Source organism: Carassius gibelio, chromosome B1 (assembly GCF_023724105.1).
Source record: "Carassius gibelio isolate Cgi1373 ecotype wild population from Czech Republic chromosome B1, carGib1.2-hapl.c, whole genome shotgun sequence".
Taxonomy (NCBI): Eukaryota; Metazoa; Chordata; class Actinopteri; order Cypriniformes; family Cyprinidae; genus Carassius; species Carassius gibelio.
The window spans coordinates 35,910,126-35,926,398 of NC_068396.1; the positions used below are offsets into that span (position 1 = coordinate 35,910,126).

Consider the following 16,273-nt stretch of genomic DNA (forward strand, 5'->3'; position numbering starts at 1 on the left):
ATCTGCCGATTGTCCTGCAGGTGAGTGCATAAATCTGTCTTCTAATGATGCATTTAGTGCTTTACGATTACTCCTGAGTACCTGTAGATTTGCAATGATTTTTAAGTGCTACTTAAGTTACGATGCTTTTGGGAAACAGACCTTATATTAAAATCAGTCATACGATCGTTTTTATGAACTTCTTAGACTTACGAAGCTTTTGGGAAACTCAGCCCAGCGTGTTTTGAACAATAGTATGTTCCTGCATAATCAGAGGCTGCTGTTTTAGGACCCTGGCTATAGGAACCCGTCATAGGACCCTAGTTTTTTGTGATATAGCAACGGTTGAAGTTTCAGGACCGCAGTTATAAGACCCAGGTGGTATAGTTTGTACTTTCATAGTTCAAAAGATATTTAATCTCAGGAGTATTTTTATTATATTTTACAAAATGTTTTTAATTCAAAAGGCATCAGAGGTTAAATTTAAACAAATTTATTTACACAAAACACATTACAAATGTATATCAATCTTTAAACAACTGAAAAAGTGAAGTCTTAGTTTCTTGAATTATACTGTATGTTGATTAACCTCTTTAAGTTTAACTAATTTGCTCGTTATCAGATAAAATAAATATGGAATGTTTCACATACTCCATCTGCAGTGCGTGTGAAATATACAATCAAACCTACATTTATTCAGACACCTTCAACATTTCTCACATTATTACAGTTTTGCTATATTTATCAACAATTATATCTGGTGTCTGAATAATTGTTGGTTTGACTGTTTAAACTACAAAGTAATTCAGTCAAGAGCAGTGAGTGATTTTCATTTTTATTTTCTTGGATTAACATTAGAGCCAGTGTTCAAGAGTCAAGAGCCCAACTAAAGCAAACACTGATCTCTAACAAGGTTACTTCAAATGAAACAATAAATCAACATCTAAAACTTAGTTCATTCTCAATAAGATCTTCTGTAGACGTCTGACAGAAATAAAGTCAGTCTGGTTATTAATAAGTGGAGCTGGTGATGCTGTTTGTGGGGTTGTTTAATCAGATCTTGAGAGATTTCATGTATTTTATTTCAGTTGATTTCATCTTAAGCCCTATTCGGACAGGACTAGTTTACAGGGGGTCGTTAGAGAAATCTGCGTTTCACAGACGTACTTGGTGATTTTAATCCCGTCCGAATCTGCCACGTCTGTGTTTTTCTCACACAACCTCTGTGATAATTCCAGAGCAAATTCCCTACTGTTTTTCAGCAAACTCAGTGATCCTCTGAGAAAACTAATCCTGTTAGAATGCGAATGTCTGTGATTGCCGGTGATATTTTATTTCACAACGCGTTTCCTTGTGTGTTTTGGCCAACGTGAATTACCGTAGATGCTCTTACCGCGCGGATGTTTGATATATTTGCTTAGCGGCAAATAAATAATAAAATAAAATAATAAAATCAAGAGCAAGATCACGTAAACTGTTAATACCGGCTATTGTAATATCAGCATCAGGTAAGATTACTCACGTTCATTTATGTACTCAGTTACATAATGTTTTAATTACATTTAATAATAATAAAAAAAAGGAAAACAAGTTAAACTAAAGCAACCACACATTAACATGGTTTTGTTATACTAGCCATTTAGTATTTATTGTGTAATAATACTAAGGCAATCATTCTGAATGAATTAAATGCACGCATACAGAGCGCGTGATCTCTGTGATGCCCAGATGCACAAATCAGACCCTCCCACCTCTGTAATAAACACGGAGATACTAGTCCCGTCCGAATTGGTACATGAAAATCACAGACGTCAGGTGGTAAGAATCGAAACTCAAACGTAGTTTAGAAAACTAGTCCCGTCCGAATAGTGCTTAAGGCTGTGTCTGAAGTCAGTTGTAGTAGTTCTTGTGTTTCTCTTTTCTTCAGTAATTATGTTTGTTAACAGCAGCTGTTCATCACTAATGCTCAATTATCACTCAGTTAATCACTTAATTACTTAATTGCAATTGTATAGCTTCTTTCAGTGAACTCAACTGAATTAAGTTCAGAGTACTCGTAACTGTTAGTTTTTTCAACTTAAATGGTTTAAGGCAATCAGTTTCCTCAAATGGTTTGAGTTAACATAACTTGTCAGGTTTTTAAGGAGTTTACTTGTCGGGTTTTACAGTCAAGGCAATTGGTTTACTCAAACGGTTTGAGTTAAGTTAACTTGTCGGGTGTAGGGGAATTAACAGTTAAAACCCAAGGACCAGATATTTGGCAATGAAGACCAGGAGTCAGAGATGAGTTAAATTAATAATAATAATTTTACTTGAAGAAAATAGTTTGCAATTTCATCAGCAGAAGTCAGCTTCAATACTCTTGACGGAGTTCGTAGGCCGCCCCCCGTACAACTCAAAATCAACCACAGTTATACCCTGACAGAGGATACTAATTGCAGAGGTGGGTAGTAATGAGTTACATTTACTTTGTTACATTTACTTGAGTAATTTTTGGGGGTAACTTATACTTTTCGGAGTATATTTAAAGATGGGTACTTTATACTCTTACTTGAGTACATTTTTGGGGAAAAATCTGTACTTTTACTTCGTTACTGTGGGCGATGCTCCTCTCGTTACTTTATCTTAATGCAATAAATGTTATAAATGCTTCAGTTTGTTCCAAACACGCTGTCTATTTTTCTGTGGGCAATGAGCGATGCCCATTCACGAACGATTCATTCTTTTGAGTCAATTCTGTTCAAAGGCTTGATCAATCCAATTGGCAAACGAGTGAATTGGTTCATGAATCAGTCTGAATGATTCGTTCAGTTCCCTGCCGCACGCGCTGAGCATCTGAAGCATAGACAGTAAAAGAAATGGACACAGCGACCCCATTGGAACTCAATTGAAACAAATAAAGCCCAGTTTTAGCGTTTTTTAGCACTTCCGTTTCTGACGCGCAGACTCAAACTAAGCTTGATGACGTCAGCAACCTGTCTGACAGATGTAAATCTTCTAGTAGCTGTGCGTGCAAACTGCCATCGTTAATCTTGCAGAGACGGTGAGCTTGAGCGGGGAGTTCTTTGTCATGAGTGAGCAGGAGTAAGTATTCTGATTAATTATTTTGTATAGTATTTTAAAATGTAACGCCAGTACGCCATATTAAGTTAATTGCCTGCGAGCTTCTCCACCTGTCTGTACGGTAATGCGACAGAGAGACGAGTGGTTATGACGCAATCGTTAGCCTATTTTTTACAAAAACTGTTTCTACGGGGCCATAATGTAACATAGAAGGTAATGGAGCCCTTTATACATTGTTGTGTATCTTTAGAAATAAATAATGGACAAACAGAGTCTTTAAACGCCTCAGATGTAAAGTTATTCGCTGTCAAAGTGACGCCAAAATGAATGGGAGTCAATGGGAATGCTAACGCAAGTGAAGTTCTGCTAAAAGATGGCAGCCCCCACCCGACTTCAACTTCCGGTCGAGTTCCTTGCCCCTTGATCTGAAGCGGTTCACTCAGAGTTGTGAACCGCTTTTTACATCAGCAGCATTGAAAACAAGGCTATGGAACTGCACTGAATTGAAAGCAAATCCGCAAAGGCTATTATTTGCTTGCGATGGAGATACTTGTCACAGTGTGACAAATGGCGTGTGGAACTTATTCGCGCTGAAGCAGTGTTCCCGGGGGAACGCTTTGAGTGTAACTCTGTTCCCAGGCCTGTGTGTGTGTTTGTTGCTGTGACAACCCCAAATGATGGATTGGCAACAGGTGTGGGGGATTTACTCAGAGTTTGCGTGAGGCCTCATCAACAGTGGAGAGGATAAAAAGCAAGAGAGAGAGGTGGTGCGTGTGGTTTTTCTCCCTTGTGAAAAGTCGTTTTATTGGGTGGTAATAGTTACTGGAGGACGGGTGAATGAAGAGGACAGTGTTGCTTGATGAGGGATTCGAGAACAACAGCAGGAGAGCGAATTACCCTGTTTGCATTGGAGAGGAGCTGAGTAACTGAGAACTGAGTCTTGTAATTGCACACGTTTGACACTGAATTGGATGTGGTTTGGAGTGTTTGGATCACGATCATAAATATCACTGAGTGGATTGTATTGATTCATTACCGATCTCTTACCTCTCCCTCCTCTATAAATGGTGATGTGAACTCTGCCTGTGACTGTGAAGAAAAACATCTCAGAACATCCTCAGTGGCAGTGAGGATTGCGCCCTCCCCCTTCCCTTCGGACAGAAACCCGAATGTGAGTGCTGGCTTTAAATTGCACGTCGTGAAGTGAGTTTGCAGTGGCTAAAATTGATGTTTTCCCCCACAATATATGTTTGAAGTGGAATTGTCGTGTGTGTGTGTAAGCTACATTCCTGTTTGCCATGCACTCTCTATGTGTCATGAGGGCTGACTGTCAATAGTAAGAGTCCTGCGACACTGATTTGTTCCAACTGTCTGGATGTTGAGGATTTATCATCTGGGATGTGAATTAACCCCTCTGTTGTGCTAATAGGAGAAGAGATGCCCTGTTGAAATATTTACTATCTGCTTCAGAAAAGCTCTGTGCAACCTGTTGACTTCGAGTCTGCTGTATCCCTGCCATTCAACTGTATGGTGAGAGGTGTTCGCTCCTTCCAATACATGTGAATTGTATACTTGCCTGAAACATCCATTCTGTCTGTCTCAGAAGAAGCCCCATTCAGCCTGTTGACTTCGAGTCTGCTGTATCCCTGCCATTCAACTGTATGGTGAGAGGTGTTCGCTCCTTCCAATACATGTGAATTGTATACTTGCCTGAAACATCCATTCTGTCTGTCTCAGAAGAAGCCCCATTCGGCCTGTTGACTTCGAGTCTGCTGTAGCCCTGCCATTCAACTGTATGGTGAGAAGTGTTCGCTCCTTCCAATACATGTGAACTGTATACTTGCTTGAAACATCCATTCTGTCTGTCTCAGAAGAAGCCCATATTCAGCCTGTTGACTTCGAGTCTGCTGTATCCCTGCCATTCAACTGTATGGTGAGAAGTGTTCGTTCCTTCCACTGCATGTGAACTGTATACTTGCCTGAAACATCCATTCTGTCCGTCTCAGAAGAAGCCCCATTCAGCCTGTTGACTTCGAGTCTGCTGTATCCCTGCTATTCGTCTGTATTGTGAGAAGTGTTCGTTCCTTCCAATGCATGTGAACTGTATACTTGCCTGAAACATCCATTCTGTCTGTCTCAGAAGAAGCCCATATTCAGCCTGTTGACTTCGAGTCTGCTGTATCCCTGCCATTCAACTGTATGGAGAGAAGTGTTCGTTCCTTCCACTGCCTGTGAACTGTATACTTGCCTGAAACATCCATTCTGTCCGTCTCAGAAGAAGCCCCATTCAGCCTGTTGGCTTCGAGTCTGCTGTATCCCTGCTATTCGCCTGTATTGTGAGAAGTATTCGTTCCTTCCAATGCATGTGAACTGTATACTTGCCTGAAACATCCATTCTGTCTGTCTCAGAAGAAGCCCCATTCAGCCTGTTGACTTCGAGTCTGCTGTATCCCTGCCATTCAACTGTATGGTGAGAAGTGTTCGCTCCTTCCAATGCATGTGAACTGTATACTTGCCTGAAACATCCATTCTGTCTGTCTCAGAAGAAGCCCCATTCAGCCTGTTGACTTCGAGCCTGCTGTATCCCTGCTACTCATCTGTATGAGGAAGCCCCATTCAGCCTGTTGACTTCGAGTCTGCTGTATCCCTGCTATTCATCCGTATTGTGAGAAGTGTTCGTTCCTTCCAACGCATGTGAACTGTATACTTTGTCTGAAGCATCCATTCTGTCTGTTTCAGTAGAAACCCTGCACAGCCTGTTGACTTAGAGCTTGTTGCATCCTTGTGGCCCACCTGTGCTGAGAGAGGTGACTGTCCTTTGTCACGAACGTGAGAGGGGCACGCTTTGTCTGGAATATCCACTCTGACGGTGTCAGGAGAAGCCACCTTACTGTAAGACCGTGCACCTGCCGTATACGTACTTGACTGATATCATTCGCCTCAAATTCCGTACCTGTGGAAGAAGGAAGGAAGGCTGGAATTACATACTTACCGGAGGAGACTTACCGGACCCCTCACTTGCCAAACACATCCCCACCTCAAGGCTGTGTATCTGCCGTGTACGGACCTGACCGATATCCATCCGTCCCAAATTCTGCATCTGTGAAGAAGGGAAGGGAGTTTGGAAGTATTTAATTACCAGAGGAGACTTACCAGACTGCGGGCTTGCCGATTGTATTCCCACCTGTGAAATACCTACTTGACCACCCATCTGTCCATCTATTGCGGGGCCCGCACAGAGGAAGAGGGCGGGAGAGTCCCCGGTCGCTGCATTGTTTACCTTCAAGCCCTGAGGGTAACAAAGAAGATTTTAGTTTAGGATTCCCAATTTGTTTTTACTTCAAAATAAAACTTGTTAAATTTATTCTCTGTCTCCGACTCTTCCCTCTGATACGCTCCTCGAGGCGGTCCTGGTTTAGGGGAGGGCGCAGTCCAGCTTGGCCCCCCTGACCTGTGACAGATTGGCGTAGTCGGCAGGGTACTACCTCGAGTTGAGCGACCAGAGGTCGAGATGGCAGAAGAGGAAGTGCTTGGGGCACGGCAACCCGTCGTGCCAATCTTTATGGGGGCTCCGTGGGCTCCGAAGTATGGAGGCCCGGGATCCGAAATGAGCTTGTCGATGTGGAAGGTACAGGTGGAGTACCTGGCAGGGCTCCAAGGTCTGAGTGCCCCGCAGCAGGTTCAGTTTGTTTTAAACTCTTTGGAAGGGGAAGCGAGGAGAGAAGTTCAGGCAGCACCGGCAGCAACTCGAGCGACTGTCCAGGCCATTTTTGACTTCCTCACGGGACAATATGGAGACACCACCCCGGTAGCTGTTCTGAGGACGCAATTTTTCAATTCTCGGCAAGGCCCTCGGCAATCTGTTCGGGCATTTACCCTACAATTACGGGAACAGTTTTCTAGACTTACAGGGAGACAGGATCATGGCCTGGGGGGCGAAGAGGTTTTACTACGAGATCAGTTTTTAGTGGGGCTGCGGGAAGGCCCTGTGCGTCAGAGTCTGCGGGTGCAATTTCGACGAACCCCGAACCTGACCTTTGAAGAGCTTCGACAAGAAGCACTGGCCCTTGAGTGTGACCACATGGAGAATGTAGATCCTCCCAGCTGCCTAGCCACGAATGTTGTTAGCACCCCTTCGACTACTACGACATCTGACTGGAAGCAGGCCCTCCGGGAAGAGTTGAAGAGAGATGTGCGGGAACAAATGTCTGACCTATCTAAATCTTTTATGGAGGAGCTTCGGCGAGAGCGCCTCCAGTTGTCCTCTTTACCGCGGGAGCGGGCTTACTCTGATGGGAACCGTCCTCCCGACCGCCGTCCATCCCGACCTTCTGGCTCGCGATTTCAGTGGGATGAGCGTGGGCGTCCCATCTGCAACGGCTGTGGAGAGCCGGGACATTACTTCCGTCAGTGTCCTGCTCGACGTGCATCGCAAGGGGGTTTTTAGAGTTTCCGGCCACTGTGGGTCAAGTGGTCGGGACCCCCTTATCAGACCCCTCTCTGCCTACAACTTCTAGGAGCCGCCTGGTGGGCTGTTGCCCAGTGGTGGTGGTTCAGGTCAATGACCAGAAAGTGCAGTGCCTCTTGGATACAGGCTCCCAAGTGACCCTATTCACCGAAAGCTTGGCCCATGAGTTGTTTGGCACCGAAGGTCGTCCACCTGCGGAAGCCCCCTGGTTGACGCTACGTGGGGCGAATGGTCTTGACATCCCGTATGTGGGATACCTTGTGACTGATCTAAAGATTCAGGGAGTAGTGGTGCCACAGAAAGGAGTGGTGGTCGTACGAGACACATGCCTGGGGTCTCATCGTGCCCTGATTGGGATGAACGTCATTTCGGACTGTTGGGAGGAGCTGTTCCGAAGTAGACCGGCTCGAACAGCTGCAACATCAGCCGGGCAGGAGTGGGACCGCATCAGGGCCGACTGCCGTCGAGTATGTCTGGCCGAACAACAGGGGGATCGGGAAAGCACGGGAAGAGTAGCCTGCCGTTACGCCTTGTCCATTCCAGCTCAGAGTGAGGCTTTGGTCGGGGTCAGGTTGCCTCCTCATTTAGTGCTTTACGATTACTCCTGAGTACCTGTAGATTTGCAATGATTTTTAAGTGCTACTTAAGTTACGATGCTTTTGGGAAACAGACCTTATATTAAAATCAGTCATACGATCGTTTTTATGAACTTCTTAGACTTACGAAGCTTTTGGGAAACTCAGCCCAGCGTGTTTTGAACAATAGTATGTTCCTGCATAATCAGAGGCTGCTGTTTTAGGACCCTGGCTATAGGAACCCGTCATAGGACCCTAGTTTTTTGTGATATAGCAACGGTTGAAGTTTCAGGACCGCAGTTATAAGACCCAGGTGGTATAGTTTGTACTTTCATAGTTCAAAAGATATTTAATCTCAGGAGTATTTTTATTATATTTTACAAAATGTTTTTAATTCAAAAGGCATCAGAGGTTAAATTTAAACAAATTTATTTACACAAAACACATTACAAATGTATATCAATCTTTAAACAACTGAAAAAGTGAAGTCTTAGTTTCTTGAATTATACTGTATGTTGATTAACCTCTTTAAGTTTAACTAATTTGCTCGTCATCAGATAAAATAAATATGGAATGTTTCACATACTCCATCTGCAGTGCGTGTGAAATATACAATCAAACCTACATTTATTCAGACACCTTCAACATTTCTCACATTATTACAGTTTTGCTATATTTATCAACAATTATATCTGGTGTCTGAATAATTGTTGGTTTGACTGTTTAAACTACAAAGTAATTCAGTCAAGAGCAGTGAGTGATTTTCATTTTTATTTTCTTGGATTAACATTAGAGCCAGTGTTCAAGAGTCAAGAGCCCAACTAAAGCAAACACTGATCTCTAACAAGGTTACTTCAAATGAAACAATAAATCAACATCTAAAACTTAGTTCATTCTCAATAAGATCTTCTGTAGACGTCTGACAGAAATAAAGTCAGTCTGGTTATTAATAAGTGGAGCTGGTGATGCTGTTTGTGGGGTTGTTTAATCAGATCTTGAGAGATTTCATGTATTTTATTTCAGTTGATTTCATCTTAAGCCCTATTCGGACAGGACTAGTTTACAGGGGGTCGTTAGAGAAATCTGCGTTTCACAGACGTACTTGGTGATTTTAATCCCGTCCGAATCTGCCACGTCTGTGTTTTTCTCACACAACCTCTGTGATAATTCCAGAGCAAATTCCCTACTGTTTTTCAGCAAACTCAGTGATCCTCTGAGAAAACTAATCCTGTTAGAATGCGAATGTCTGTGATTGCCGGTGATATTTTATTTCACAACGCGTTTCCTTGTGTGTTTTGGCCAACGTGAATTACCGTAGATGCTCTTACCGCGCGGATGTTTGATATATTTGCTTAGCGGCAAATAAATAATAAAATAAAATAATAAAATCAAGAGCAAGATCACGTAAACTGTTAATACCGGCTATTGTAATATCAGCATCAGGTAAGATTACTCACGTTCATTTATGTACTCAGTTACATAATGTTTTAATTACATTTAATAATAATAAAAAAAAGGAAAACAAGTTAAACTAAAGCAACCACACATTAACATGGTTTTGTTATACTAGCCATTTAGTATTTATTGTGTAATAATACTAAGGCAATCATTCTGAATGAATTAAATGCACGCATACAGAGCGCGTGATCTCTGTGATGCCCAGATGCACAAATCAGACCCTCCCACCTCTGTAATAAACACGGAGATACTAGTCCCGTCCGAATTGGTACATGAAAATCACAGACGTCAGGTGGTAAGAATCGAAACTCAAACGTAGTTTAGAAAACTAGTCCCGTCCGAATAGTGCTTAAGGCTGTGTCTGAAGTCAGTTGTAGTAGTTCTTGTGTTTCTCTTTTCTTCAGTAATTATGTTTGTTAACAGCAGCTGTTCATCACTAATGCTCAATTATCACTCAGTTAATCACTTAATTACTTAATTGCAATTGTATAGCTTCTTTCAGTGAACTCAACTGAATTAAGTTCAGAGTACTCGTAACTGTTAGTTTTTTCAACTTAAATGGTTTAAGGCAATCAGTTTCCTCAAATGGTTTGAGTTAACATAACTTGTCAGGTTTTTAAGGAGTTTACTTGTCGGGTTTTACAGTCAAGGCAATTGGTTTACTCAAACGGTTTGAGTTAAGTTAACTTGTCGGGTGTAGGGGAATTAACAGTTAAAACCCAAGGACCAGATATTTGGCAATGAAGACCAGGAGTCAGAGATGAGTTAAATTAATAATAATAATTTTACTTGAAGAAAATAGTTTGCAATTTCATCAGCAGAAGTCAGCTTCAATACTCTTGACGGAGTTCGTAGGCCGCCCCCCGTACAACTCAAAATCAACCACAGTTATACCCTGACAGAGGATACTAATTGCAGAGGTGGGTAGTAATGAGTTACATTTACTTTGTTACATTTACTTGAGTAATTTTTGGGGGTAACTTATACTTTTCGGAGTATATTTAAAGATGGGTACTTTATACTCTTACTTGAGTACATTTTTGGGGAAAAATCTGTACTTTTACTTCGTTACTGTGGGCGACGCTCCTCTCGTTACTTTATCTTAATGCAATAAATGTTATAAATGCTTCAGTTTGTTCCAAACACGCTGTCTATTTTTCTGTGGGCAATGAGCGATGCCCATTCACGAACGATTCATTCTTTTGAGTCAATTCTGTTCAAAGGCTTGATCAATCCAATTGGCAAACGAGTGAATTGGTTCATGAATCAGTCTGAATGATTCGTTCAGTTCCCTGCCGCACGCGCTGAGCATCTGAAGCATAGACAGTAAAAGAAATGGACACAGCGACCCCATTGGAACTCAATTGAAACAAATAAAGCCCAGTTTTAGCGTTTTTTAGCACTTCCGTTTCTGACGCGCAGACTCAAACTAAGCTTGATGACGTCAGCAACCTGTCTGACAGATGTAAATCTTCTAGTAGCTGTGCGTGCAAACTGCCATCGTTAATCTTGCAGAGACGGTGAGCTTGAGCGGGGAGTTCTTTGTCATGAGTGAGCAGGAGTAAGTATTCTGATTAATTATTTTGTATAGTATTTTAAAATGTAACGCCAGTACGCCATATTAAGTTAATTGCCTGCGAGCTTCTCCACCTGTCTGTACGGTAATGCGACAGAGAGACGAGTGGTTATGACGCAATCGTTAGCCTATTTTTTACAAAAACTGTTTCTACGGGGCCATAATGTAACATAGAAGGTAATGGAGCCCTTTATACATTGTTGTGTATCTTTAGAAATAAATAATGGACAAACAGAGTCTTTAAACGCCTCAGATGTAAAGTTATTCGCTGTCAAAGTGACGCCAAAATGAATGGGAGTCAATGGGAATGCTAACGCAAGTGAAGTTCTGCTAAAAGATGGCAGCCCCCACCCGACTTCAACTTCCGGTCGAGTTCCTTGCCCCTTGATCTGAAGCGGTTCACTCAGAGTTGTGAACCGCTTTTTACATCAGCAGCATTGAAAACAAGGCTATGGAACTGCACTGAATTGAAAGCAAATCCGCAAAGGCTATTATTTGCTTGCGATGGAGATACTTGTCACAGTGTGACAAATGGCGTGTGGAACTTATTCGCGCTGAAGCAGTGTTCCCGGGGGAACGCTTTGAGTGTAACTCTGTTCCCAGGCCTGTGTGTGTGTTTGTTGCTGTGACAACTCTAAATGATGGATTGGCAACAGGTGTGGGGGATTTACTCAGAGTTTGCGTGAGGCCTCATCAACAGTGGAGAGGATAAAAAGCAAGAGAGAGAGGTGGTGCGTGTGGTTTTTCTCCCTTGTGAAAAGTCGTTTTATTGGGTGGTAATAGTTACTGGAGGACGGGTGAATGAAGAGGACAGTGTTGCTTGATGAGGGATTCGAGAACAACAGCAGGAGAGCGAATTACCCTGTTTGCATTGGAGAGGAGCTGAGTAACTGAGAACTGAGTCTTGTAATTGCACACGTTTGACACTGAATTGGATGTGGTTTGGAGTGTTTGGATCACGATCATAAATATCACTGAGTGGATTGTATTGATTCATTACCGATCTCTTACCTCTCCCTCCTCTATAAATGGTGATGTGAACTCTGCCTGTGACTGTGAAGAAAAACATCTCAGAACATCCTCAGTGGCAGTGAGGATTGCGCCCTCCCCCTTCCCTTCGGACAGAAACCCGAATGTGAGTGCTGGCTTTAAATTGCACGTCGTGAAGTGAGTTTGCAGTGGCTAAAATTGATGTTTTCCCCCACAATATATGTTTGAAGTGGAATTGTCGTGTGTGTGTGTAAGCTACATTCCTGTTTGCCATGCACTCTCTATGTGTCATGAGGGCTGACTGTCAATAGTAAGAGTCCTGCGACACTGATTTGTTCCAACTGTCTGGATGTTGAGGATTTATCATCTGGGATGTGAATTAACCCCTCTGTTGTGCTAATAGGAGAAGAGATGCCCTGTTGAAATATTTACTATCTGCCTCAGAAAAGCTCTGTGCAACCTGTTGACTTCGAGTCTGCTGTATCCCTGCCATTCAACTGTATGGTGAGAGGTGTTCGCTCCTTCCAATACATGTGAATTGTATACTTGCCTGAAACATCCATTCTGTCTGTCTCAGAAGAAGCCCCATTCAGCCTGTTGACTTCGAGTCTGCTGTATCCCTGCCATTCAACTGTATGGTGAGAGGTGTTCGCTCCTTCCAATACATGTGAATTGTATACTTGCCTGAAACATCCATTCTGTCTGTCTCAGAAGAAGCCCCATTCGGCCTGTTGACTTCGAGTCTGCTGTAGCCCTGCCATTCAACTGTATGGTGAGAAGTGTTCGCTCCTTCCAATACATGTGAACTGTATACTTGCTTGAAACATCCATTCTGTCTGTCTCAGAAGAAGCCCATATTCAGCCTGTTGACTTCGAGTCTGCTGTATCCCTGCCATTCAACTGTATGGTGAGAAGTGTTCGTTCCTTCCACTGCATGTGAACTGTATACTTGCCTGAAACATCCATTCTGTCCGTCTCAGAAGAAGCCCCATTCAGCCTGTTGACTTCGAGTCTGCTGTATCCCTGCTATTCGTCTGTATTGTGAGAAGTGTTCGTTCCTTCCAATGCATGTGAACTGTATACTTGCCTGAAACATCCATTCTGTCTGTCTCAGAAGAAGCCCATATTCAGCCTGTTGACTTCGAGTCTGCTGTATCCCTGCCATTCAACTGTATGGAGAGAAGTGTTCGTTCCTTCCACTGCCTGTGAACTGTATACTTGCCTGAAACATCCATTCTGTCCGTCTCAGAAGAAGCCCCATTCAGCCTGTTGGCTTCGAGTCTGCTGTATCCCTGCTATTCGCCTGTATTGTGAGAAGTATTCGTTCCTTCCAATGCATGTGAACTGTATACTTGCCTGAAACATCCATTCTGTCTGTCTCAGAAGAAGCCCCATTCAGCCTGTTGACTTCGAGTCTGCTGTATCCCTGCCATTCAACTGTATGGTGAGAAGTGTTCGCTCCTTCCAATGCATGTGAACTGTATACTTGCCTGAAACATCCATTCTGTCTGTCTCAGAAGAAGCCCCATTCAGCCTGTTGACTTCGAGCCTGCTGTATCCCTGCTACTCATCTGTATGAGGAAGCCCCATTCAGCCTGTTGACTTCGAGTCTGCTGTATCCCTGCTATTCATCCGTATTGTGAGAAGTGTTCGTTCCTTCCAACGCATGTGAACTGTATACTTTGTCTGAAGCATCCATTCTGTCTGTTTCAGTAGAAACCCTGCACAGCCTGTTGACTTAGAGCTTGTTGCATCCTTGTGGCCCACCTGTGCTGAGAGAGGTGACTGTCCTTTGTCACGAACGTGAGAGGGGCACGCTTTGTCTGGAATATCCACTCTGACGGTGTCAGGAGAAGCCACCTTACTGTAAGACCGTGCACCTGCCGTATACGTACTTGACTGATATCATTCGCCTCAAATTCCGTACCTGTGGAAGAAGGAAGGAAGGCTGGAATTACATACTTACCGGAGGAGACTTACCGGACCCCTCACTTGCCAAACACATCCCCACCTCAAGGCTGTGTATCTGCCGTGTACGGACCTGACCGATATCCATCCGTCCCAAATTCTGCATCTGTGAAGAAGGGAAGGGAGTTTGGAAGTATTTAATTACCAGAGGAGACTTACCAGACTGCGGGCTTGCCGATTGTATTCCCACCTGTGAAATACCTACTTGACCACCCATCTGTCCATCTATTGCGGGGCCCGCACAGAGGAAGAGGGCGGGAGAGTCCCCGGTCGCTGCATTGTTTACCTTCAAGCCCTGAGGGTAACAAAGAAGATTTTAGTTTAGGATTCCCAATTTGTTTTTACTTCAAAATAAAACTTGTTAAATTTATTCTCTGTCTCCGACTCTTCCCTCTGATACGCTCCTCGAGGCGGTCCTGGTTTAGGGGAGGGCGCAGTCCAGCTTGGCCCCCCTGACCTGTGACAGATTGGCGTAGTCGGCAGGGTACTACCTCGAGTTGAGCGACCAGAGGTCGAGATGGCAGAAGAGGAAGTGCTTGGGGCACGGCAACCCGTCGTGCCAATCTTTATGGGGGCTCCGTGGGCTCCGAAGTATGGAGGCCCGGGATCCGAAATGAGCTTGTCGATGTGGAAGGTACTGGTGGAGTACCTGGCAGGGCTCCAAGGTCTGAGTGCCCCGCAGCAGGTTCAGTTTGTTTTAAACTCTTTGGAAGGGGAAGCGAGGAGAGAAGTTCAGGCAGCACCGGCAGCAACTCGAGCGACTGTCCAGGCCATTTTTGACTTCCTCACGGGACAATATGGAGACACCACCCCGGTAGCTGTTCTGAGGACGCAATTTTTCAATTCTCGGCAAGGCCCTCGGCAATCTGTTCGGGCATTTACCCTACAATTACGGGAACAGTTTTCTAGACTTACAGGGAGACAGGATCATGGCCTGGGGGGCGAAGAGGTTTTACTACGAGATCAGTTTTTAGTGGGGCTGCGGGAAGGCCCTGTGCGTCAGAGTCTGCGGGTGCAATTTCGACGAACCCCGAACCTGACCTTTGAAGAGCTTCGACAAGAAGCACTGGCCCTTGAGTGTGACCACATGGAGAATGTAGATCCTCCCAGCTGCCTAGCCACGAATGTTGTTAGCACCCCTTCGACTACTACGACATCTGACTGGAAGCAGGCCCTCCGGGAAGAGTTGAAGAGAGATGTGCGGGAACAAATGTCTGACCTATCTAAATCTTTTATGGAGGAGCTTCGGCGAGAGCGCCTCCAGTTGTCCTCTTTACCGCGGGAGCGGGCTTACTCTGATGGGAACCGTCCTCCCGACCGCCGTCCATCCCGACCTTCTGGCTCGCGATTTCAGTGGGATGAGCGTGGGCGTCCCATCTGCAACGGCTGTGGAGAGCCGGGACATTACTTCCGTCAGTGTCCTGCTCGACGTGCATCGCAAGGGGGTTTTTAGAGTTTCCGGCCACTGTGGGTCAAGTGGTCGGGACCCCCTTATCAGACCCCTCTCTGCCTACAACTTCTAGGAGCCGCCTGGTGGGCTGTTGCCCAGTGGTGGTGGTTCAGGTCAATGACCAGAAAGTGCAGTGCCTCTTGGATACAGGCTCCCAAGTGACCCTATTCACCGAAAGCTTGGCCCATGAGTTGTTTGGCACCGAAGGTCGTCCACCTGCGGAAGCCCCCTGGTTGACGCTACGTGGGGCGAATGGTCTTGACATCCCGTATGTGGGATACCTTGTGACTGATCTAAAGATTCAGGGAGTAGTGGTGCCACAGAAAGGAGTGGTGGTCGTACGAGACACATGCCTGGGGTCTCATCGTGCCCTGATTGGGATGAACGTCATTTCGGACTGTTGGGAGGAGCTGTTCCGAAGTAGACCGGCTCGAACAGCTGCAACATCAGCCGGGCAGGAGTGGGACCGCATCAGGGCCGACTGCCGTCGAGTATGTCTGGCCGAACAACAGGGGGATCGGGAAAGCACGGGAAGAGTAGCCTGCCGTTACGCCTTGTCCATTCCAGCTCAGAGTGAGGCTTTGGTCGGGGTCAGGTTGCCTCCTCGACTTTATAGTCCGGAAGATTGGGTCATGGTGGAACCCCATGAAGATGGTCCCAAGGTGGAAGTTGCTCGAGGATTGGCGACTGTTCAGGGGGGCCGGGTCTCAGTGCGAGTCAGGAACATGAATCCTTTCCCTGTTCAC

At 44.7% G+C, this 16,273-nt stretch overlaps 2 long non-coding RNA genes across 9 annotated transcripts in view; one reads left to right on the forward strand and one right to left on the reverse strand.

Annotated features, from left to right (window-relative positions):
* The window catches only part of LOC127949569 (uncharacterized), a 31,289-nt gene extending 19,750 nt beyond the window's left edge, over positions 1–11,539 (reverse strand). The window contains exon 1 of one of the 2 annotated variants that reach the window (XR_008152324.1): positions 10,996–11,539. This is a non-coding gene — a long non-coding RNA (uncharacterized LOC127949569). Of the gene's footprint in view, positions 1–2,954; positions 3,258–10,995 lie in introns of those variants that run through there. The other variant, XR_008152323.1, reaches the window with a different exon arrangement.
* Positions 3,644–14,447, forward strand: LOC127949566 (uncharacterized). Of its 7 annotated transcripts, none has more exons than XR_008152317.1 (4): positions 3,644–4,213; positions 4,472–4,706; positions 4,914–5,512; positions 12,955–14,447. It is a non-coding gene; the product is annotated as an uncharacterized LOC127949566 (long non-coding RNA). The 7 variants fall into 7 exon arrangements; XR_008152318.1 differs by having other exon boundaries at positions 12,958–14,447; XR_008152314.1 differs by lacking the exons at positions 4,472–4,706; positions 4,914–5,512 and adding an exon at positions 12,513–12,747 and having other exon boundaries at positions 3,655–4,213.
* Positions 14,448–16,273: the final 1,826 nt, after the last annotated feature.